General features: G+C 36.4%; 5 non-coding genes across 5 annotated transcripts; all 5 read left to right on the forward strand.

Moving 5' to 3' along the window:
- Positions 1 to 7397: 7397 nt before the first annotated feature.
- TRNAC-GCA (transfer RNA cysteine (anticodon GCA)) lies at positions 7398 to 7469 on the forward strand. Its single transcript has one exon. It is a non-coding gene; the product is annotated as a tRNA-Cys (tRNA).
- Positions 7470 to 9363: 1894 nt separating this feature from the next.
- Positions 9364 to 9435, forward strand: TRNAC-GCA (transfer RNA cysteine (anticodon GCA)). Its single transcript has one exon. It is a non-coding gene; the product is annotated as a tRNA-Cys (tRNA).
- Positions 9436 to 11078: 1643 nt separating this feature from the next.
- Positions 11079 to 11150, forward strand: TRNAY-GUA (transfer RNA tyrosine (anticodon GUA)). The gene has a single exon. It is a non-coding gene; the product is annotated as a tRNA-Tyr (tRNA).
- Positions 11151 to 13043: 1893 nt separating this feature from the next.
- On the forward strand, positions 13044 to 13115 carry TRNAC-GCA (transfer RNA cysteine (anticodon GCA)). The gene has a single exon. It is a non-coding gene; the product is annotated as a tRNA-Cys (tRNA).
- A 7623-nt stretch (positions 13116 to 20738) lies between these two features.
- TRNAC-GCA (transfer RNA cysteine (anticodon GCA)) lies at positions 20739 to 20810 on the forward strand. The gene has a single exon. It is a non-coding gene; the product is annotated as a tRNA-Cys (tRNA).
- The last annotated feature ends 4193 nt before the right edge of the window (positions 20811 to 25003 follow it).

Genomic DNA, 25003 nt, shown 5'->3' on the forward strand with positions numbered 1-25003 from the left:
GGGAATATTTCTGCTATAACAAACACAAGTCAAAAGTATATTTCATTTTCAAAAATGATATTCACAAAACCTATAACTCGTATTAGGTTTTTAGATTCTTACAAGTTTATGGGAACACCACTAGCCTACCTCGCATCAAATCTAAGCTCCACAGACTCTTTTCCAAATCTTAATTCATTCTTTCCAAAAGAGGAAATTCTCACTAAAGAGGAAATTCAGATTAAAGATGAAATTCTGATTAAAGAAGGAATTCTTACGAGAGAGGAAATTCAAACAAGGAATGAAATTCAAAGTAAAGAGAAAATTCTTACAAGTAAGGGAATTTATCCTTATGATTATATGGATTCATTTATGAGATTTAAAGAAACACAACTTCCTTCAAAAGAAAGTTTCTATAATAACCTTTATGAAGAAGAGATAAGTGATAAGGAATATAAACACGCACAAGAAATATGGAAAATATTTAAGATAAAGAACCTTGGAGAATATCACGATTTATATCTAAAAACAGATGTTTTATTGTTAGCTGATGTGTTTGAAGCTTTTAGATCACTCTGTCATAATAAAAATTGTTATGGATTAGATCCTGCCCACTATTTCACAGCTCCTGGTTTAGCTTGGAGTGCAATGTTGAAAATGACAAAACAAGATATAGATTTAATCAGTGATGTGGATATGCTTTTGATGATTGAGAAGTCCAAGAGAGGTGGAATATCACAAGTATGTTCAAAAAGATATGCTAAAGCAAATAATAAATATCTCCCAAATTATGATAGTGAAAAAGATAGTAATTATTTGATGTATTTTGATGCTAATAATTTGTATGGATGGGCAATGTCTCAATCTCTACCTTATGGTAAATTAGAGTGGGTGGAAGAAAAGAATTATGAAAAGGCTTTGATGAATATTGTTATTTCTTCTCAAGAGGAATTGAATGACGAAGAAGAAGGTTATTATTTTGAAGTTGATTTGAGGTACCCGAGTGATCTTCATAATAAGCATAAAGATCTTCCTTTTGCATGTGAGAAAGAAACTCCAAAGAAAGAATGGTTAAGTGATTATCATAAAAGTTTTAATATTAAAGGTAAATCAACAGAAAAGTTATTAACAACATTCTATGATAAAGAGGGATATGTTTTGCATCAGAGAAGCTTAAAACAGTTTTTGAGAGAAGGATTGAGAGTAGCTAAAATTCATAGAGTTTTAAAATTTAAACAAAGTCCTTGGGTGAAAAAGTATATTCAATTCAATACAGATATGAGAGCAAATACAAAAGTAAAATTTGAAGGGGACTTTTATAAATTAATGAATAATGCTGTATTTGGAAAGACTATGGAAAATGTTAGAAACAGGCAAAACATTAGATTCGCAACATCTTGGAAAGAAGCTTCGAGATTGATAAATAAACCAAGTTTTGAGAGAGAAGAGGTTTTTTCAGAGAACTTTTCTGCAATTCATATGAAAAAGGAAAGTATTGTAATGGATAAACCAATTTATATTGGAACAGCAGTTCTTGATTTATCAAAGATATTGATGTATGATTATTTGTATAATGACTTAAAGAAAGAGTATGGTGAAAATGTTTCATTGTTGTATATGGATACTGATAGTTTTATCCTAGATATAAAAACTGATGATGTTTATGAAGATATGAAGAAAAATATTGGAGTATATGATACAAGTAATTTCAGCAAGAAGAGTGAGTTATTTTCCAAAAAGAATGAAAAGGTTATTGGTAAGTTTAAGGATGAGTTGGGTGGAAAAGTAATGAGTGAGTTTATTGGATTGAGAGCAAAGGCATATGCTTATAAGTATGGTGAACAGATTGATAAGAGGTTAAAGGGAATAAAGAAATATGTAATAAAGAAATCAATAACTTTTAGAAATTATTATAATTGTTTGATGAATAAGAAAGAAGAATATAGGAAAATGAATACAATAAGAAGTTATAAACATAACATATATAGTGAAGAAGTAAATAAAAAGGCATTAGGAGCCTTTGATGATAAGAGATTTATTTTAGATAATGGAATAGATTGTGTTCCATATGGATATTGTATGATAGAGTGTATAAAATAGATTATGTTTTAACGATGGGAAGATGGGTTAGGGTTTTTAAGGGCTACCGCCGCGTTTTTTCACAATATATAAATGGTTAAACCAAGTATTAATCAAACTAAAGAGTGGAGAAAATCTCAGTCTTGGTATATAAATGGAAAACATAATGAATGTGAAAAATATCAAATAAGTCTTATTGAAAAAATAACTAAAACAAAGGTAAATAAAACAAATAAGCGAATTAATTTAAAAACTAGTAAGTTAGAGGATGTAAAGAAAAAAATGAATATCCTTGAATGGACTGAAAACTTTGATGGTTATCAATTGAACAATGAAAAAACAATTTACTATAATCTCAAAATGATATGTGGCTCAGGAGGTGGTCAGATGAGAGCATTAAGAGAAGTTTATCATTTCGTAATGGCACAAATGGGGTATCTTAAAAAATATAAAGATTCAAATGTTTTGTTTGTCAATATTTTAGATGGGGATTATTGTGCAAAGAAAATTAAACTATTGAAGGAATTTGAGAATGAACAAATCTTTATAGGTTCAATGAGTGAGCTGTTCAACCCCCAGGTGTTCAATTCAATGAGGTTCAACCTCCAAGTTAAAAGGGGAGACAAATAAATATACCTTGGGATAAAAAGGGGGGTTTATTTTTAGGGAAAAAAAATATAAATCGCTGAAAATCCCCCATTCATTTACATGGGGAAAAGTGAGCCAGAATCAGTATTCTTACCCTACTGTCTGGTCCATTCACTTCCATTGATCTGAAACTTATCCCCCATAAAGGGAACATGAAATATCGAGTTTGACAGCTGTAGGGCTGTTTGCAAATGTCTGGTATATTCACTTTTCTCATTTTCGTGAATCACAAAAACATTATCCAACACTTATTTTTGTTTCGATAAAGTTAGAATTATTCTGATACTCATTCATCCAAAAAGGAAACAGGAATAATAAATATGGAGTTGATAGCTGTGGAGATAAAAAAAATTGAATACCAAACCACAAACCTTGCAATGATACTGATTTTGCATCAATAAATAATCATGAGAATGAACTTTCAGGAACTGAAAAGGGAGAAGAGTGTCCAACTATTAATTTGTAATTGGTCACTGGCTTTGGCATCAATGCATTTAATTCATTGTCGACTATTGGTGTAAAAAAGCCACAAGTATGAAACAAACAGATTCAAATGGAACACGTCACCACCATGAGAACATTTAAATTCCATCAGATATGGCAACAATCGGGAATTGGTGCTCCCAGATTACAGCCATGATGGCAGAAGACGTCATTTTCCTTTTTGCTGTCTTCATCCATCCCATGTGGAATCTTGTGTGGGAACGGGAAACTTGTGAGTTGTGATTGAAGTGGAAGAAAGCATCCGTTGAAAAAGCAAAAGCAAACTGAAGAAAAGAAAGGACAAACTGATTAATTAATCAACGGCTTGTTAACCTTTTTCATCATGAGGGATATAGCTCAGTGTTAGAGCATATGAGTGCAGTTCAAAATGTCCTCAGTTCAAATCTGAGTGTCCCCTTCAGTAGGATCTTTTTTGATGATTATCTTTTCACTCAATTCAACAACTTGAAAGGAGAAATTGTTTGGTTTGTGATGTCATTTTGTGTTTTCTTGATTGAACATCTCAAATAAATATTGAAAGAATATGTATGAAAGGAATGCCAAGGTTGTTTTCCATTTCCAAATGATGGAGAAATAAATCATAATTATATAAACGATGAAAGGACTCTTATCATGACAAACAGACAATTATGATGCTGTGAAAACATCGTCATATTTCGAAATCGAAAGTTTCATTTCTTCATCTAAAATGTCAATAATTTATTGCAAACACATCAGCATTAAAATAGATTGAAATTAATTAAGAGAACCGATAATTTCTGAATGACAAGAAGGAAGAAGTGAACGATAAAACACAAGAGACGAGGGAGTTGATTGAAAGATTTTCTTTGCAGTTTGAGAAGTTCTGCCTCAAAAACCCATTTACAATGTAATATATTTCGATAATCTGGAATTTAATTAAACATCAGGTATTGTCATCATGAACCGTCCATCCGTCTCTTTTTTTGACTTCTTCGGGCAAACCGTTGGGTCCATCCAACTGAAATTTGGCAGCAACGTTCCTCTCGTGATTGGTAACAAGGTTTAAAAACCTCGTTTCGGTCACCCGGCTTGAAGAAGGTCAAAATGGCTGACAAAGCAAATTTCTTCTAAAATGTTCTTCTCCAGATCCACCACTCAGAATTGTACCACATTTGGGTTACAACCTAATGCCAGGGTGAGAATGTTCAATGACGAAAGTCATGCCGACCAAGTGACGGAATTGTGTCAAAATTGCACATATTTTCAATGTTTGGGAGAATTGCATAAATTCCTTTTAAAAACCTTCCTCCCCAGACCCACCAGGTATGACACTAAATTTGGATTCTTACATGAGGCCAGGGCCCAGATAAGCTTTAGGTCCAGTGGTCTTATTTTTATCTTTACATATGGAAACAGAGTGTGACAGCTGTTGATGTGTTTACAAATGTCTGGAAAATTCACTTTTCTCGTTTTTGTTAATCAGAAAAAAATTGTCCAACACATATTTTTGTTTCGATAAAGTTAGAATTGTTCTGAAATTCAATCACCCAGAAAGGGAACAAGAACATAAATATGGAGTTTGAGAGCTGTGGAGATAAAATATTGAATACACTGAACAACAAATTTCAAAAAAATTTTTTTACTGGAGATGTGTAAAGTGATTAAGACTAATTTGGGTACGCTGATTTCAAAAATCATAACCGTTTTGCTGTATCACGTCAGGATTTTCAGGAACAGAAATATTCCCATTGCCTAGAAGTCAGGATTTCAATGAAATTTACATATGTCTTTAACATGTCTTTTTCGTACAATTGTTGTTAACTTGTGTTATATTTCTTTCTTTCAGATAAAGATGAGTAGGCGTTCCTGTACCAATCATCCTGACAACTTCTGTTATGTCTGTGGTCGGTATACCAAAAAAGATCAACAGCGAAGTATATCTACAGCAGTGAAAATGAAGGCCGCCTACTTTCACTACTTCGGGTGTAAGGTGGGGGACCAAGAACAGAGCTGGGCACCACACATCTGCTGCACAAGCTGTCACACAACCTTGACTCAGTGGTTGGTGGGCAAGCGCGCGAGCATACCATTTGCGGTGCCCATGATATGGCGTGAGCCGCAGAATCATCATGATGATTGTTATTTCTGCTGCACAAGCATCGCCGGCTTCAACAAGAAGAATAAAGGTCACATCAAGTACGCTGACTGCGTCTCTGCTCGTAAACCTGTGCCTCATGATGACGAGAACCCCGTTCCAACACCTCCAGCTGATCAGAACATAGCTGTAAGCAGTGGTGAAGAGGATGGTGATGATGAACCTTTTGAACCCGACACTCAAGAATCACACCTTCTGAACCAGGGAGACTTAAATGATCTTGTAAGAGATCTCTCGCTGTCAAAGGCGAAGGCAGAGCTGCTTGGATCAAGGCTGCAGCAGTGGAATCTACTTGAACCTAACACCAAGATATCCTTGTTCAGAGCACGTCACAGAGACATGGCTGAGTTCTTTGAGATGGAAGACACGATGACATTCTGCAGTGACATCAACGGTCTGTTGAAAGAACTTGGGTGTGATCACGATCCTGCTGACTGGCGCCTCTTCATCGACTCGGGGAAGAACAGCTTGAAGGCTGTTTTGCTCCACAATGGCAACGAGAAACCATCAGTCCCACTGGCTCACGCGTTCGGCATGACAGAGACCTATGAGACTATGTGGCAGCTGCTTGATTCCATCAAGTACAATGACTTCAACTGGCACATCTGCGGAGACTTGAAAGTGGTGGCGCTGTTGTTAGGGCTGCAGTCAGGCTACACGAAATACATGTGTATCCTTTGTCTCTGGGATAGCAGAGACGACAAGAATCACTGGATGAAGAAAGATTGGGAAGAGCGAAAAGAGCATGTACCTGGTCGACACAACGTGAAGCATGTCGCCCTTGTCGACCCAGCCAAGGTTTTCCTTCCACCACTCCACATAAAGCTCGGCTTGATGAAAAGTTTTGTACGGGCAATGGATCTGAATGGGCGTGGGTTTTTATACCTCAAGGAAAAGTTTGGCAACACCTTGTCGGAGGCCAAGATCAAGGCTGGTGTCTTTGTTGGACCGCAAATCCGACAGATTATGAAGGACGAAACTTTTCCGACAACTCTAAACCCCAAAGAGCTGGCAGCGTGGAGGAGCTTCAAAGCTGTGACGGACAACTTCTTGGGGAACGAGCGCGCGGACAACTATGAAGAAATAGTGCAGCAGTTGCTGGAGTCCTTCAGGAAACTTGGCTCCAGGATGTCCCTGAAAATCCATTTCCAACACCAGCACCTGAACTTCTTCCCTGACAACTTGGGAGCAGTCTCGGACGAGCACGGCGAGCGATTCCACCAAGAGATTTCACTCATGGAGACGCGTTACGAAGGGCGGCACAACCCGAACATGATGGGCGATTTCTGCTGGTTCCTGCATCGTGAAACTGACACAGAGCAGGACAAACGCAAAGCCAAATGCCTAAAGCATTTTAATTACATTCTAGTGGAGTTTTTCTGTAATTTCTATAATTTTGAAGCATTCATGATGAAATAAATGAATAAATGAATTTTTGTAAATTTCATTGAAATCCTGACTTCTAGGCAATGGGAATATTTCTGTAACTGAAAATCCTGACGTGATACAGCAAAACGGTTATGATTTTTGAAATCAGCGTACCCAAATTAGTCTAAATCACTTTACACATCCGCAGTAAAAAAAATTTGTTGTTCAGTGATATCAAAACACAAAGCTAGAAATGACACTGATTTAACATCAATGAATATCATGAGAATGCACTTTGAGGAACAGAAAAGGAAGAAGAGTATCCAACTATTAATTTGTAATTGGTCACGGGGTTTCGCACGAATGCAATTATTTTATTATGGACCATTGGTCCAAAAATCATACGTATGAAACAAACAGTTTCAAATGGAACGCGTCACCGCCATGAGAACATTTAAATTCCATCAGATGGAGCAATAATTGGGAATTGGTGCTCCCAGTTTGTTGGCTTGATAAGAGAAGACGCCATTTTCCTTTTTGCCTTCTCCATCCCACCCCATTTATAATCTCATGTGGTCACGGACAACTTGTGGGTTGTGAGTGAAGGGGAAGAAAGAAACCACTGAAAAAGGGAAAGCAAATTGAAGAAAAGAAAGGAAAACTGATTAATTTATCAAAGACTTGTTCATCTTTGTCATCATGAGGGGATATAGCTCAGTGGTAGAGCATTTGAGTGCAGTTCAAAATGTCCTCAGTTCAAATCTGAGTGTCCCCTTCATTTAACACTTTTTTGATGATAATTTTTTTCATAAAAAACAACAACTTGAAAGGAGGAATTATTCGGTCTGTGATGAGAGTTTTCATTGTCTTGGTTGAACACCTCAAATAAATATTGAAAGAATGTGAGGAAAAGGAATTTCAAGGTTGCTTTGCATTTCGAAATGATTGTTTAACAAATTGTACAAACATGATAAAATGATTCTTATCAAGAAAAATGTACAATTATTATAATGAGAAAACAACATTATATTTCTCATTGGAGGTTTTATTTCTTTCTCTAAAATGTCAATCACATATTGCCAGCATGTCAGCATGAAAGTAGACTGCAATTACTTCAGAAACAACAAAGATTCCTGAATGATGAGGAAGGAGAAGAGAACTAAAAAAAACGACAGAGGAGGGAGCTGATTGAAAGATTTTTTGGAATTTTAGAAATTTCCGTCTCAAAAACCAACTTACAATGGAATATTTTTCGATTATCTGGAATTTAATTCCACATGAGTATTTTCATCACAATCAGTCAGTCACTCTGTCTCTGTTTTTGACTTATTCGACCAAAACCGCTGTGTCTATTCGGCTGAAATTTAGCAGCAACCTTCGTCTCCTGATGTCTGGTAACACGGATTGCAAACCTCGTTCCCGTCACGTGACATTAATTCGGTCAAAATGGCCAACACAATCAATTTCTTCAAAAATCTTCTTCTCCAGACACACCAGTCAGAATATTACCAACTTTGGGAAACAACACGAGGAAAGGGTCCTGATGTTAAATTGTGGAGGCCAGGCCGATCAAATGAATGGGAGTGTCTGAATATGTCGGTCATGCAAATTCCTTCAAAAAATCTTCTCCTGATCCAATGGTCAGAATGCCACCAAATTTGGGTTACAACATGAGGCTGGGGTATGGATGTTAAATTGCCAAAGTCATGCAAATCAATTAATGGAAAATGTGTCAAAATGGCCGACATCATCAATTTTTGGGAGAAATCACACAAATTCCTCAAAAAAAAACTTCCTCTCAAGACCTCCGAATGATAATGCCACAAAATTTGGGTTATAACATGAGAACAGGGCCTAGATAAGCTGCAGGTCCAGTGGTCTTATTTTTGTCTTCAGTTATGGAAACAGAGTGTGACAGCTGTGGGTGTATTTGCAAATGTCTGGTCCAATCACTTCCATTGATCTGAAACTTATCCCCCATGAAGGGAACATTAAATATCGAGTTTGACAGCTGTTGTGGAATTTGCAAATGTCTGGTATATTCACTTTTCTCATTTTCGTGAATCACAAAAACATTATCCAACACTTATTTTTGTTTCGATAAAGTTAGAATTATTCTGATACTCATTCATCCAAAAAGGAAACAGGAATAATAAATATGGAGTTGACAGCTGTGGAGATAAAAAAAAATTGAATACCAAACCACAAACCTTGCAATGATACTGATTTTGCATCAATAAATAATCATGAGAATGAACTTTCAGGAACTGAAAAGGGAGAAGAGTGTCCAACTATTAATTTGTAATTGGTCACTGGCTTTGGTATCAATGCATTTAATTTATTGTCGACTATTGGTGTAAAAAAGCCACAAGTATGAAACAAACAGATTCAAATGGAACACGTCACCACCATGAGAACATTGAAATTCCATCAGATATGGCAACAATCGGGAATTGGTGCTCCCAGATTACAGCCATGATGGCAGAAGACGTCATTTTCCTTTTTGCTGTCTTCATCCATCCCATTTGGAATTCTGTGTGGGAACGGGAAACTTGTGAGTTGTGATTGAAGTGGAAGAAAGCTTCCGTTGAAAAAGCAAAAGCAAACTGAAGAAAAGAAAGGACAAACTGATTAATTAATCAACGGCTTGTTAACCTTTTTCATCATGAGGGGACATAGCTCAGTGGTAGAGCATTTGAGTGCAGTTCAAAATGTCCTCAGTTCAAATCTGAGTGTCCCCTTCAGTAGGATCTTTTTTGATGATGATCTTTTCACTCAATTCAACAACTTGAAAGGAGAAATTGTTTGGTTTGTGATGTCATTTTGTGTTTTCTTGATTGAACATCTCAAATAAATATTGAAAGAATATGTATAAAAGGAATGCCAAGGTTGTTTTCCATTTCCAAATGATGGAGAAATAAATCATAATTATATAAACGATGAAAGGACTCTTATCATGACAAACAGACAATTATTTTGCTGTGAAAACATCGTCATATTTCGAAATCGAAAGTTTCATTTCTTGATCTAAAATGTCAATAATTTATTGCAAACACATCAGCATTAAAATAGACTGCAATTAATTATGAGAACCGATAATTTCTGAATGACAAGAAGGAAGAAGTGAACGATAAAACACAAGAGACGAGGGAGTTGATTGAAAGATTTTCTTTGCAGTTTGAGAAGTTCTGCCTCAAAAACCCATTTACAATGTAATATTTCTTGATTATCTGGAATTTAATTAAACATCAGGTGTTGTCATCATGCACCGTCCATCCGTCTCTTTTTTTGACTTCTTCGGGCAAATAGTTTGGTCCATCCGGCTGAAATTTGGCAGCAACGTTCCTCTCGTGTCTGGAAGCAAGGATTAAAAACCTCGTTCCGGTCACCCGGCTTGAAGAAGGTCAAAATGGCTGAAAAAGCAAATTTCTTTAAAAATGTTCTTCTCCAGATCCACCACTAAGAATTGTACCACATTTGCGTTACAACCTAATGCCAGGGTGAGAATGTTCAATGACGAAAGTCATGTCGACCAAGTGACGGAATTGTGTCAAAATTGCACACATTTTCAATGTTTGGGAGAATTGCATAAATTTCTTTTAGAAACCTTCCTCTCCAGACCCACCAGGTATGCCACTAAATTTGGATTCTTACATGAGGCCAGGGCCCAGATAAGCTGCAGGTCCAGTGGTCTTATTTTTATCTTTACATATGGAAACAGAGTGTGACAGCTGTGGATGTGTTTACAAATGTCTGGAAAATTAACTTTTCTCGTTTTTGTTAATCAGAAAAAAATTGTCCAACTCATATTTTTGTTTCGATAAAGTTAGAATTGTTCTGAAATTCAATCGCCCAGAAAGGGAACAGGAACATAAATATGGAGTTTGAGAGCTGTGGAGATAAAATATTGAATATCAAACCACAAAGCTTGAAATGACACTGATTTAACATCAATGAATAATCATGAGAATGCACTTTGAGGAACAGAAAAGGAAGAAGAGGATCCAACTATTAATTTGTAATTGGTCACGGGGTTTCGCACGAATGTAATTATTTTATGATGGACCATTGGTCCAAAAATCACACGTATGAAACAAACAGTTTCAAATGGAACGCGTCACCGCCATGAGAACATTTAAATTCCATCAGATGTGACAATAATTGGGAATTGGTGCTCCCAGTTTGTTGGCTTGATAAGAGAAGACGCCATTTTCCTTTTTGCCATCTCCATCCCACCCCGTTTATAATCTCATGTGGGCACAGACAACTTGTGGGTTGTGAGTGAAGTGGAAGAAAGAAACCACTGAAAAAGGGAAAGCAAACTGAAGAAAAGAAAGGAAAACTGATTAATTTATCAAAGACTTGTTCATCTTTGTCATCATGAGGGGATATAGCTCAGTGGTAGAGCATTTGAGTGTAGTTCAAAATGTCCTCTGTTCAAATCTGAGTGTCCCCTTCTTTAAACACTTTTTTGATGATAATTTTTTTTCATTAAAAACAACAATTTGAAAGGAGGAATTATTCGGTCTGTGATGAGAGTTTTCAATGTCTTTGTTGAACATCTCAAATAAATATTAAAAGAATGTGAGGAAAAGGAATTTCAAGGTTGCTTTGTTATTTCGAAATGATTGTTTCACAAATTGTACAAACATGATATAATGATTCTTATCAAGAAAAATGTACAATTATTATAATGAGAAAACAACATTATATTTCTAACTGGAGGTTTTATTTCTTTCTTTAAAATGTCAATCACACATTGCCAGCACATCAGCATGAAAGTAGACTGCAAATTCTTCAGAAAAACAAAGATTTCTGAATGATGAGGAAGGAGAAGAGAACTAAAAAAAACGACAGAGGAGGGAGCTGATTGAAAGATTTTTTTGGAATTTTAGAAATTTCTGTCTCAAAAACCCATTTACAATGGAATATTTTTCGATTATCTGGAATTTAATTCCACATGAGTATTTTCATCACATTCAGTCAGTCAATCTGTCTGTTTTTGACTTATTCCGCCAAAGCGCTGTGTCTATTCGGCTGAAATTTAGCAGCAACATTCGTCTCCTGATGTCTGGTAACAGGGATTGCAAACCTCGTTCCCGTCACGTGACATTAAGTCGGTCAAAATGGCCAACACAATCAATTTCTTCAAAAATCTTCTTCTCCATGACACACCAGTCAGAATATTACCAATTTTGGGAAACAACACGAGGAAAGGGTCTTGATGTTAAATTGCGGAGGCCAGTCCGATCAAATGAATGGGAGTGTCTGAATATCTCGGTCATGCAAATTCCTTCAAAAAATCTTCTCCTGATCCACTGGTCAGAATGCCACCAAATTTGGGTTACAACATGAGGACAGGGTATGGATGTTAAATTGCCAAAATCATGCAAATCAATTAATGGAAAATGTGTCAAAATGGCCGACATCATCAATTTTTGGGAGAAATCGCACAAATTCCTCCAAAAAAAACTTCCTCTCAAGACCTCCAAATGAGAATGCCACCAAATTTGGGTTACAACATTAGGACAGGGCCCAGATAAGCTGCAGGTCCAGTGGTCTTATTTTTGTCTTCAGTTTTGGAAACAGAGTGTGACAGCTGTGAGTGTATTTGCAAATGTCTGGTCCAATCACTTCCATTGATCTGAAACTTCTCCCCCATAAAGGGAACATTAAATATCGAGTTTGACAGCTGTCGGGCTGTTTGCAAATGTCTGGTTTATTCACTTTTCTCATTTTCGTGAATCACAAAAACATTATCCAACACTTATTTTTGTTTCGATAAAGTTAAAATTATTCTGATACTCATTCATCCAAAAAGGAAACAGGAATAATAAATATGGAGTTGACAGCTGTGGAGATAAAAAAAAATTGAATACCAAACCACAAACCTTGCAATGATACTGATTTTGCATCAACAAATAATCATGAGAATGCACTTTCAGGAACTGAAAAGGGAGAAGAGTGTCCAACTATTCATTTGTAATTGGTCACTGGCTTTGGTATCAAAGCATTTTATTCATTGTCGATCATCAGTGGAAAAAGCCACAAGTATGAAACAAACAGATTCAAATGGAACACGTCACCACAATGAGAACATTGAAATTCCATCAGATGGAGCAATAATTGGGAATTGGTGCTCCCAGTTTGTTGGCTTGATAAGAGAAGACGCCATTTTCCTTTTTGCCTTCTCCATCCCACCCCATTTATAATCTCATGTGGGCACAGAAAACTTGTGGGTTGTGAGTGAAGTGGAAGAAAGAAACCACTGAAAAAGGGAAAGCAAACTGAAGAAAAGAAAGGAAAACTGATTAATTTATCAAAGCCTTGTTCATCTTTGTCATCATGAGGGGATATAGCTCAGTGGTAGAGCATTTGAGTGCAGTTCAAAATGTCCTCAGTTCAAATCTGAGTGTCCCCTTCATTTAACGCTTTTTGATGATAATTTTTTCATGAATAACAACAATTTGAAAGGAGGAATTATTCGGTCTGTGATGAGAGTTTTCATTGTCTTTGCTGAACACCGCAAATAAATATTAAAAGAATGTGAGGAAAAGGAATTTCAAGGTTGCTTTGCATTTCGAAATGATTATTCAACAAATTGTGCAAACATGATTAAAGGAATCTTATCAAGAAAAATGTACAATTATTATACTGAGTAAACAACATTATATTTCTCACTGGAGGTTTTATTTCTTTATCCAAAATGTCAATCACACATTGCCAGCACGTCAGCATGAAAGTAGACTGCAATTAATTCAGAAACAACAAAGCTTTCTGAATGATGAGGAAGGAGAAGAGAACTAAAAAAAACGACAGAGGAGGGAGCTGATTGAAAGATTTTTTTGGAATTTGAGAAACTTCTCTCTCAAAAATCCATTTACAATGGAATATTTTTCGATTATCTGGAATTTAATTCCACATGAGTATTTTCATCACATTCAGTCAGTCACTCTGTCTCTGTTTTTGACTTATTCGACCAAAACCGCTGTGTCTATCTGGCTGAAATTTAGGAGCAACATTCCTCTCCTGATGTCTGGTAACAGGGATTGCAAACCTCGCTCCCGTCACGTGACATTAAGTCGGTCAAAATGGCCGACACAGTAAATTTCTTCAAAAATCTTCTTCTCCAGATCCACCTGTCAGAATATTACCAACTTTGCGATAAAATATGAGGAAAGGGTCCTCTTGTTAAATTGCGATGGCCAGGCCGATCAAATGAATGGGAGTGTGTGAAAATGGTGGTCACACAAATTCCTTCTAAAATCTTCTTCTCCAGACACACCTGTCAGAATATTACCAAATTTGGGATAAAATATGAGGAAAGGGTCCTGATGTTAAATCGTGGAGGCCAGGCCGATCAAATGCCTGGGAGTGTGTGAAAATGTAGGTCACACAAATTCCTTCAAAAATTCTTCTCCTGATCCATTGGTCAGAATGCTACCAAATTTGGGTTACAACATGAGGACAGGGTATGGATGTTAAATTGCCAAAGTCATGCAAATCAATTAATGGAAAATGTGTCAAAATGGCCGACATCATCAATTTTTGGGAGAAATCGCCCAAATTCCTCAAAAAAAAAACTTCCTCTCAAGACCTCCAAATGAGAATGCCACCAAATTTGGGTTATAACATTAGGACAGGGCCCAGATAAGCTGCAGGTCCAGTGATCTTATTTTTGTCTTCAGTTATGGAAACAGAGTGTGACAGCTGTGAGTGTATTTGCAAATGTCTGGTCCATTCACTTCCATTGATCTGAAACTTATCCCCCATGAAGGGAACATGAAATATCGAGTTTGACAGCTGTAGGGCTGTTTGCACATGTCTGGTATATTCACTTTTCTCATTTTCGTGAATTACAAAAACATTATCCAAGACTTATTTTTGTTTCGATAAAGTTAGAATTATTCTGATACTCATTCATCCAAAAAGGAAACAGGAATAATAAATATGGAGTTGACAGTGGTGGAGATAAAAAAAAATTGAATACCAAACCACAAACCTTGCAATGATACTGATTTTGCATCAATAAATAATCATGAGAATGAACTTTCAGGAACTGAAAAGGGAGAAGAGTGTCCAACTATTAATTTGTAATTGGTCACTGGCTTTGGCATCAATGCATTTAATTTATTGTCGACCATTGGTGTAAAAAAGCCACAAGTATGAAACAAACAGATTCAAATGGAACACGTCACCACCATGAGAACATTTAAATTCCATCAGATATGGCAACAATCGGGAATTGGTGCTCCCAGATTACAGCCATGATGGCAGAAGACGTCATTTTCCTTTTTGCTGTCTTCATCCATCCCATTTGGAATTCTGTCTGGGAACGGGCAACTTGTGAGTTGTGATTGAAGTGGAAGAAAGCATCCGTTGAAAAAGCAAAAGCAAACTGAAGAAAAGAAAGGACAAACTGATTAATTAATCAACGGCTTGTTAACCTCTTTCATCATGTGGGGATATAGCTCAGTGGTAGAGAATTTGAGTGCAGTTCAAAATGTCCTCAGTTCAAATCTGAGTGTCCCCTTCATTTAACACTTTTTTGATGATAATTTTTTTCATTAAAAACAACAATTTGAAAGGAGGAATTATTCGGTCTGTGATGAGAGTTTTCAATGTCTTTGTTGAACACCTCAAATAAATATTAAAAGAATGTGAGGAAAAGGAATTTCAAGGTTGCTTTGTTATTTCGAAATGATTGTTTCACAAATTGTACAAACATGATATAATGATTCTTATCAAGAAAAATGTACAATTATTATAATGAGAAAACAACAGTATATTTCTCATTGGAGGTTTTATTTCTTTTTCTAAAATGTCAATCACACATTGCCAGCACATCAGCATGAAAGTAGACTGCAATTTCTTCAGAAAAACAAAGATTTCTGAATGATGAGGAAGGAGAAGAGAACTAAAAAAAACGACAAAGGAGGGAGCTGATTGAAAGATTTTTTGGAATTTTGGAAACTTCTGTGTCAAAAACCCATTTACATTGGAATATTTTTCGATTATCTGGAATTTAATTCCACATGAGTATTTTCTTCACATTCAGTCAGTCAATCTGTCTGTTTTTGACTTATTCGGCCAAAGCGCTGTGTCTATTCAGCTGAAATTTAGCAGCAGCATTCGTCTCCTGATGTCTGGTAACAGGGATTGCAAACCTCGTTCCCGTCACGTGACAATAAGTCGGTCAAAATGGCCACCACAATCAATTTCTTCAAAAATCTTCTTCTCCATGACACACCAGTCAGAATATTACCAACTGTGGGAAACAACACGAGGAAAGGGTCTTGATGTTAAATTGCGGAGGCCAGTCCGATCAAATCAATGGGAGTGTCTGAATATCTCGGTCATGCAAATTCCTTCAAAAAATCTTCTCCTGATCCACTGGTCAGAATGCCACCAAATTTGGGTTATAACATGAGGACCGGGTATGGATGTTAAATTGCCAAAGTCATGCAAATCAATTAATGGAAAATGTGTCAAAATGGCCGACATCATCAATTTTTGGGAGAAATCGCACAAATACCTCCAAAAAAAACTTCCTCTCAAGACCTCCAAATGAGAATGCCACCAAATTTGGGTTATAACATTAGGACAGGGCCCAGATAAGCTGCAGGTCCAGTGGTCTTATTTTTGTCTTCAGTCATGGAAACAGAGTGTGACAGCTGTGAGTGTATTTGCAAATGTCTGGTCCAATCACTTCCATTGATCTGAAACTTATCCCCCATAAAGGGAACATTAAATATCCAACATTATCCAACACTTATTTTTGTTTCGATAAAGTTAGAATGATTCTGATACTCATTAACCCAAAAAGGAAACAGGAATAATAAATATGGAGTTGACAGCTGTGGAGATAAAAAAAAAAATTGAATATCAAACCACAAACCTTGCAATGATACTGATTTTGCATCAATAAATAATCATGAGAATGAACTTTCAGGAACTGAAAAGGGAGAAGAGTGTCCAACTATTAATTTGTAATTGGTCACTGGCTTTGGTATCAATGCATTTAATTTATTGTCGACCATTGGTGTAAAAAAGCCACAAGTATGAAACAAACAGATTCAAATGGAACACGTCACCACCATGAGAACATTTAAATTCCATCAGATATGGCAACAATCGGGAATTGGTGCTCCCAGCTTACAGCCATGATGGCAGAAGACGTCATTTTCCTTTTTGCTGTCTTCATCCATCCCATTTGGAATCCTGTGGGCACGCGCAACTTGTGAGTTGTAATTGAAGTGGAAGAAAGCATCCGTTGAAAAAGCAAAAGCAAACTGAAGAAAAGAAAGGACAAACTGATTAATTTATCGAAGGCTTGTTAACCTTTTTCATCATGTGGTGATATAGCTCAGTGGTAGAGCATTTGAGTGCAGTTCAAAATATCCTCAGTTCAAATCTGAGTGTCCCCTTCAGTAGGATCTTTTTTGATGATTATCTTTTCACTCAATTCAACAACTTGAAAGGAGAAATTGTTTGGTTTGTGATGTCATTTTGTGTTTTCTTGATTGAACATCTCAAATAAATATTGAAAGAATATGTATAAAAAGAATACCAAGGTTGTTTTCCATTTCCAAATGATGGAGAAATAAATCATAATTATATAAACGATGAAAGGACTCTTATCATGACAAACATACAATTATTTTGCTGTGAAAACATCGTCATATTTCGAAATCGAAAGTTTCATTTCTTGATCTAAAATGTCAATCATTCATTGCAAACACATCAGCATTAAAATAGACTGCAATTAATTAAGAGAAACCATAATTTCTGAATGACAAGAAGGAAGAAGTGAACGATAAACACGACAGACGAGGGAGCTGATTGAAAGATTTTCTTTGCAGTTTGAGAAGTTCTGCCTCAAAATCCCATTTACAATGTAATATTTTTCGATTATCTGGAATTTAATTAAACATCAGGTATTGTCATCATGCACCGTCCATCCGTCTCTTTTTTTGACTTCTCCGGGCAAACCGTTGGGTCTATCCGGCTGAAATTTGGCAGCAACGTTCCTCTCGTGACCGGTAACAGGGATTAAATATCTCATTCCGGTCACCCGGCTTGAAGAAGGTCAAAATGGCTGACAAAGCAAATTTCTTCAAAAATGTTCTTCTCCAGATCCACCACTCAGAATTGTACCAAATTTTGGTTGCAACCTCATGCCAGGGTGAGAATGTTCAATAACGAAAGTCTTGCCGACCAAGTGACGGAATTGTGTCAAAATTGCACACATTTTCAATGTTTGTGAGAATTGCATAAATTCCTTTTAAAAACCTTCCTCTGCAGACCCACCAGGGAGTATGCCACTAAATTTGGATTCTTTCATGAGGCCAGGGCCCAGATAAGCTGCCGGTCCAGTGGTCTTATTTTTATCTTGAGATACGGAAACAGAGTGTGACAGCTGTTGATGTGTTTACAAATGTCTGGAAAATTCACTTTTCTCGTTTTTATTAATCAGAAAAACATTATTCAACACATATTTTTGTTTCGATAAAGTCAGCATTGTTCTGAAATTTAATCACCCAGAAAAGGAACAGGAACATAAATATGGAGTTTGACAGTTGTGGAGATACAAAAAAAAATATTGAATATCAAACCACAAAACTTACAATGACACTGATTTAACATCAATTAATAATCATGAGAATGCACTTTGAGGAACTGAAAAGGAAGAAGAGTATCCAACGATAAATTTGTAATTGGTCACGGGCTTTGGCACGAAGACAATTATTTTATTCTGGACCATTGGTACAAAAAATCACACGTATGAAACAAACAGTTTCAAATAGAACGCTTCACCGCCATGAGAACATTTAAATTCCATCAGATGAGGCAATAATTGGGAATTGGTGCTCCCAGCTTGTTGGCTTGACAACAGAAGACGCCATTTTCCTTTTTGTCATCTCCATCCCACCCCATTTATAATCTCAAGTGGGCACGGACAACTTGTAGGTTGTGAGTGAAGTGGAAGAAAGAAATCACTGAAAAAGGGAAAGCAAACTGAAGAAAAGAAAGGAAAACTTATTAATTTATCAAAGCCTTGTTCATGTTTGTCATCATGAGGGGATATAGCTCCGTGGTAGAGCATTTGAGTGCAGTTCAAAATGTCCTCAGTTCAAATCTGAGTGTCCCCTTGATTTAGCACTTTTTTGATGATATTTTTTTCACTAAAAACAACAATTTTAAAGGAGGAATTATTCGGTCTGTGATTAGAGTTTTCATTGTCTTTTTTGAACACTTCAAATATATATTAAAAGAATGTGCAGAAAAGTAATTTCAAGGATGCTTTGCATTTCGAAAGGATTGTTGAACAAATTGTACAAATATGATTAAAGGAATCTTATCAACAAAAATGCACAATTATTATACTGAGAAAACAACATTGTATTTCTCATTGGAGGTTTTATATCTTTATCTAAAATGTCAATCACACATTGTCAGCACGTCAGCATGAAAGTAGACTGCAATTACTTCAGAAACAACAAAGATTTCTGAATGATGAGGAAGGAGAAGGGAACTAAAAAATACGACGGAGGAGGGAGCTGGTGGAAAGATTTTTTTTGTAATTTTGGAAACTTCTGTCTCGAAAACCCATTTACAATGGAATATTTTTCGATTATCTGGAATTTAATTCAACATGAGTATTTTCATCACGTGCACTCAGTCACTCTGTCCCTGTTTTGACTCATTCGGCCAAAGCGCTGTGTCTATCCGGCTGAAATTTAGCAGCAACATTCCTCTCCTGGTGGCTGGTAATAGGGATTGCAAACCTCGTTCCCGTCACGTGACATTAAGTCGGTCAAAATGGCCAACACAATCAATTTCTTCAAAAATCTTCTTCTCCAAACACACCAGTCAGAATATTACCAACTTTGGGAAACAACATGAGGAAAGGGTCCTGATGTTAAATTGTGGAGGCCAGGCCGATCAAATGAATGGGAGTGTCTGAATATGTCGGTCACGCAAATTCCTTCAAAAAATCTTCTCCTGATCCACTGGTCAGAATGCCACCAAATTTGGGTTACAACATGAGGACAGGGTATGGATGTTAAATTGCCAAAGTCATGCAAATCAATTCATGGAAAATGTGTCGAAATGGCCGACATCATCAATTTTTGGGAGAAATCGCACAAATTCCTCAAAAAAAAACTTCCTCTCAAGACCTCAAAATGAGAATGCCACCAAATTTGGTTTATAACATTCGGACAGGGCCCAGATAAGCTGCAGGTCCAGTGGTCTTATTTTTGTCTTCAGTTATGGAAACAGAGTGTGACAGCTGTGGGTGTATTTGCAAATGTCTGGTCCAATCACTTCCATTGATCTGAAACTTATCCCCCATAAGGGGACATTAAATATCGAGTTTGACAGCTGTTGTGGAATTTGCAAATGTCTGGTATATTCACTTTTCTCATTTTCGTGAATCACAAAAACATTATCCAACACTTATTTTTGTTTCGATAAAGTTCGAATTATTCTGATACTCATTCATCTAAAAAGGAAACAGGAATAATAAATATGGAGTTGACAGCTGTGGAGATAAAAAAAATTTGAACACCAAACCACAAACCTTGCAATGATACTGATTTTGCATCAATAAATAATCATGAGAATGCACTTTCAGGAACTGAAAAGGGAGAAGAGTGTCCAACTATTAATTTGTAATTGGTCACTGGGTTTGGTATCAATGCATTTAATTCATTGTCGACTATTGGTGTAAAAAAGCCACAAGTGTGAAACAAACAGATTCAAATGGAACACGTCACCACCATGAGAACATTTAAATTCCATCAGATATGGCAACAATCGGGAATTGGTGCTCCCAGATTACAGCCATGATGGCAGAAGACGTCATTTTCCTTTTTGCTGTCTTCATCCATCCCATTTGGAATCCTGTGTGGGAACGGGAAACTTGTGAGTTGTGATTGAAGTGGAAGAAAGCATCCGTTGAAAAAGCAAAAGCAAACTGAAGAAAAGAAAGGACAAACTGATTAATTAATCAACGGCTTGTTAACCTTTTTCATCATGAGGGGACATAGCTCAGTGGTAGAGCATTTGAGTGCAGTTCAAAATGTCCTCAGTTCGAATCTGAGTGTCCCCTTCAGTAGGATCTTTTTTGATGATTATCTTTTCACTCAATTCAACAACTTGAAAGGAGAAATTATTTGGTTTGTGATGTCATTTTGTGTTGTCTTGATTGAACATCTCAAATAAATATTGAAAGAATATGTATAAAAGGAATGCCAAGGTTGTTTAACATTTCCAAATGATGGAGAAATAAATCATAATTATATAAACGATGAAAGGACTCTTTTCATGACAAACAGACAATTATTATGCTGTGAAAACATCGTCATATTTCGAAATCAAAAGATTCATTTCTTCATCTAAAATGTCAATAATTTATTGCAAACACATCAGCATTAAAATATATTGAAATTAATTAAGAGAACCGATAATTTCTGAATGACAAGAAGGAAGAAGTGAACGATAAAACACAAGAGACGAGGGAGTTGATTGAAAGATTTTCTTTGCATTTTGAGAAGTTCTGCCTCAAAAACCCATTTACAATGTAATATATTTTGATGATCTGGAATTTAATTAAACATCAGGTATTGTCATCATGCACCGTCCATCCGTCTCTTTTTTTGACTTCTCCGGGCAAACTGTTGGGTCCATCCGGCTGAAATTTGGCAGCAACGTTCCTCTCGTGATTGGTAACAAGGTTTAAAAACCTCGTTTCGGTCACCCGGCTTGAAGAAGGTCAAAATGGCTGACAAAGCAAATTTCTTCAAAAATGTTCTTCTCCAGATCCACCACTCAGAATTGTACCACATTTGGGTTACAACCTAATGCCAGGGTGAGAATGTTCAATGACGAAAGTCATGCCGACCAAGTGATGGAATTGTGTCAAAATTGCACACATTTTCAATGTTTGGGAGAATTGCATGAATTCCTTTTAAAAACCTTCCACTGCAGACCCACCAGGTATGCCACTAAATTTGGATTCTTTCATGAGGCCAGGGACGAGATAAACTGCAGGTCCAGTGGTCTTATTTTTATCTTTACATATGGAAACAGAGTGTGACAGCTGTTGATGTGTTTACAAATATCTGGAAAATTCACTTTTCTCGTTTTTGTTAATCAAAAAAAAATTGTCCAACACATATTTTTGTTTCGATAAAGTTAGAATTGTTCTGAAATTCAATCGCCCAGAAAGGGAACAGGAACATAAATATGGAGTTTGAGAGCTGTGGAGATAAAATATTGAATATCAAACCACAAAGCTTGAAATGACACTGATTTTACATCACTAAATAATCATGAGAATGAACTTTCAGGAACTGAAAAGGGAGAAGAGTGTCCAACTATTCATTTGTAATTGGTCACTGGCTTTGGCAACAATGCATTTAATTCATTGCCGACCATCAGTGTAAAAAAGCCACAAGTATGAAACAAACAGATTCAAATGGAACACGTCACCACCATGAGAACATGTAAATTCCATCAGATATGGCAACAATCGGGAATTGGTGCTCCCAGCTTACAGCCATGATGGCAGAAAACGCCATTTTCCTTTTTGCTGTCTTCATCCATCCCATTTGGAATCCTGTGTGGGAACGGGCAACTTGTGAGTTGTGAGTGAAGTGGAAGAAAGCAAAAGCAAACTGAAGAAAAGAAAGGACAAACTGATTACTTTATTAAAAGCTTTTCATAATTCACATCATGAGGGGATATAGCTCAGTGGTGGAGCATTTGAGTGCAGTTCGAAATGTCCTCAGTTCAAATCTGAGTGTCCCCTTTTGTAGGATCTTTTTTGATGATTATCTTTTCACTAAATTCAATAACTTGAAAGGAGGAATTATTTGGTTTGTGATGTAATTTTGTTTTGTCGTTATTGAACACCTCAAATAAATATTGAAAGAATTTGTACAAAAGGAATGCCAAGGTTGTTTTCCATTTCTAAATGAGGGAGAAATAGATCATAATTATATGAACGATTAAAGGACTCTTATCATGAGAAACAGACAATTATTTTTCTGTGAAAACATCGTCATATTTCGAAATGAAAAGTTTCATTTCTTGATCTAAAATGTCAATCATTTATTGCAAACAGATCAGCATTAAAATAGACTGCAATTAATTTTGAAAAACCCTTATTTCTGAATTACAAGAAGGAAGAAGTGAACGATAAAACACGACAGACGAGGGAGCTGATTGAAAGATTTTCTTTGCAGTTTGAGAAGTTCTGCCTCAAAAACCCATTTGCAATGTAATATATTTTGATAATTTGGAATTTAATTCAACATCAGGGATTGTCATCATGAACCGTCCATCCGTCTCTTTTTTTTACTTCTCCGGGCAAACCGTTGTGTCCATCCGGCTGAAATTTGGCAGCAACGTTCCTCGCGTGATTGGTAACAGGGCTTGAAAACCTTGTTCCGGTCACGTGGTTTCAGTCGGTCAAAATGGCTGACAAAGCAAATTTCTTCAAAAATGTTCTTCTCCAGACCCACCACTCAGAATTGTACCACATTTGGGTTAAAAACTAATGCCAGGGTGAGAATGTTCAATGACGAAAGTCATGCCGACCAAGTGACGGAATTGTGTCAAAATGACACACATTTTCAATGTTTGGGAGAATTGCATAAATTCCTTTTGAAAACCTTCCTCTCCAGACCCACCAGGGAGTATGCCACTAAATTTGGGTTATAACATTAGGACAGGGCCCAGATAAGCTGCAGGCCCAGTGGTCATATTTTTATCTTCAGATATGGAAACAGTGTGTGACAGATGTGGATGTGTTTACAAATGTCTGGAAAATTAACTTTTCTCGTTTTTGTTAATCAGAAAAACACATTATGCAACACATATTTTTGTTTCGATCAAGTTAGAATTGTTCTGAAATTCAATGACTTCCCAGAAAGGGAACAGGAACATAAATATGGAGTTTGAGAGCTGTGGAGATAAAATATTGAATATCAAATCATTATGCTTGCAATGACACTGATTTAACATTAATGAATAATTTTGAGAATGCACTTTGAGGAACTGAAAAGGAAGAAGAGTATCCAACTATTAATTTGTAATTTGTTACGGGCTTTGGCACGAATACAATTATTTTGTTATGGACCATTGGTAAAAAAAATCACACGTATGAAACAAACAGTTTCAAATGGAACGCGTCACCGCCATGAGAACATTTAAATTCCATCAGATGGAGCAATAATTGGGAATTGGTGCTCCCAGTTTGTTGGCTTGACAACAGAAGACGCCATTTTCCTTTTTGCCTTCTCCATCCCACCCCATTAATAATCTCATGTTGGCACGGACAACTTGTGGGTTGTGAGTGAAGTGGAAGAAATAAACCACTGAAAAAGGGAAAGCAAATTGAAGAAAAGAAAGGAGAAACTGATTAATTTATCAAAGGCTTGTTCATGTTTGTTATTATGAGGTGATATAGCTCAGTGGTGGAGCATTTGAGTGCAGTTCAAAATATCCTCAGTTCAAATCAGAGTGTCCCCTTCAGTAAGATCTTTTTTGATGATTATCTTTTCACAACATTCAACAACTTGAAAGGAGGAATTATTCGGTTTGTGATGTAATTTTGTGTTGTCTTTATTGAACATCTCAAATAAATATTGATAGAATATGTGTAAAAGGAATGCCAAGGTTGTTTTACATTTCCAAATGATGGAGAAATAAATCATAATTATATAAACGATGAAAGGACTCTTATCATGACAACAGACAATAATTATGCTGTGAAAACATCGTCATATTTCGAAATGAAAAATTTCATTTCTTGATCTAAAATGTCAATAATTTATTGCAAACACATCAGCATTAAAATAGACTGCAATTAATTCAGAGAACCGATAATTTCTGAATGACAAGAAGGAAGAAGTGAACAAGAAAACACGACAGACGAGGGAGCTGATTGAAAGATTTTCTTTGCAGTTTGAGAAGTTCTGCCTCAAAAACCCATTTACAATGTAATATATTTTGATTATCTGGAATTTAATTAAACATCAGGTATTGTCATCATGCACCGTCCAACCGTTTCTTTTTTGACTTCTCCGGGCAAACTGTTGGGTCTATCCGGCTGAAATTTGGCAGCAACGTTCCTCTCGCGATTGGTAACAGGGATTAAAAATCTCATTCCGGTCACGTGGTTTCAGTCGGTCAAAATGGCTGACAAAGCAAATTTCTTCAAAAATGTTCTTCTCCAGATCCACCACTCATAATTGTACCACATTTGGGTTACAACCTAATGCCAGGGTGAGAATGTTC

This window comes from Eptatretus burgeri, chromosome 6 (genome assembly GCF_056783735.1).
Source record: "Eptatretus burgeri isolate ZD-2024b chromosome 6, Ebu_testis_v1, whole genome shotgun sequence".
Taxonomy (NCBI): domain Eukaryota; kingdom Metazoa; phylum Chordata; class Myxini; order Myxiniformes; family Myxinidae; genus Eptatretus; species Eptatretus burgeri.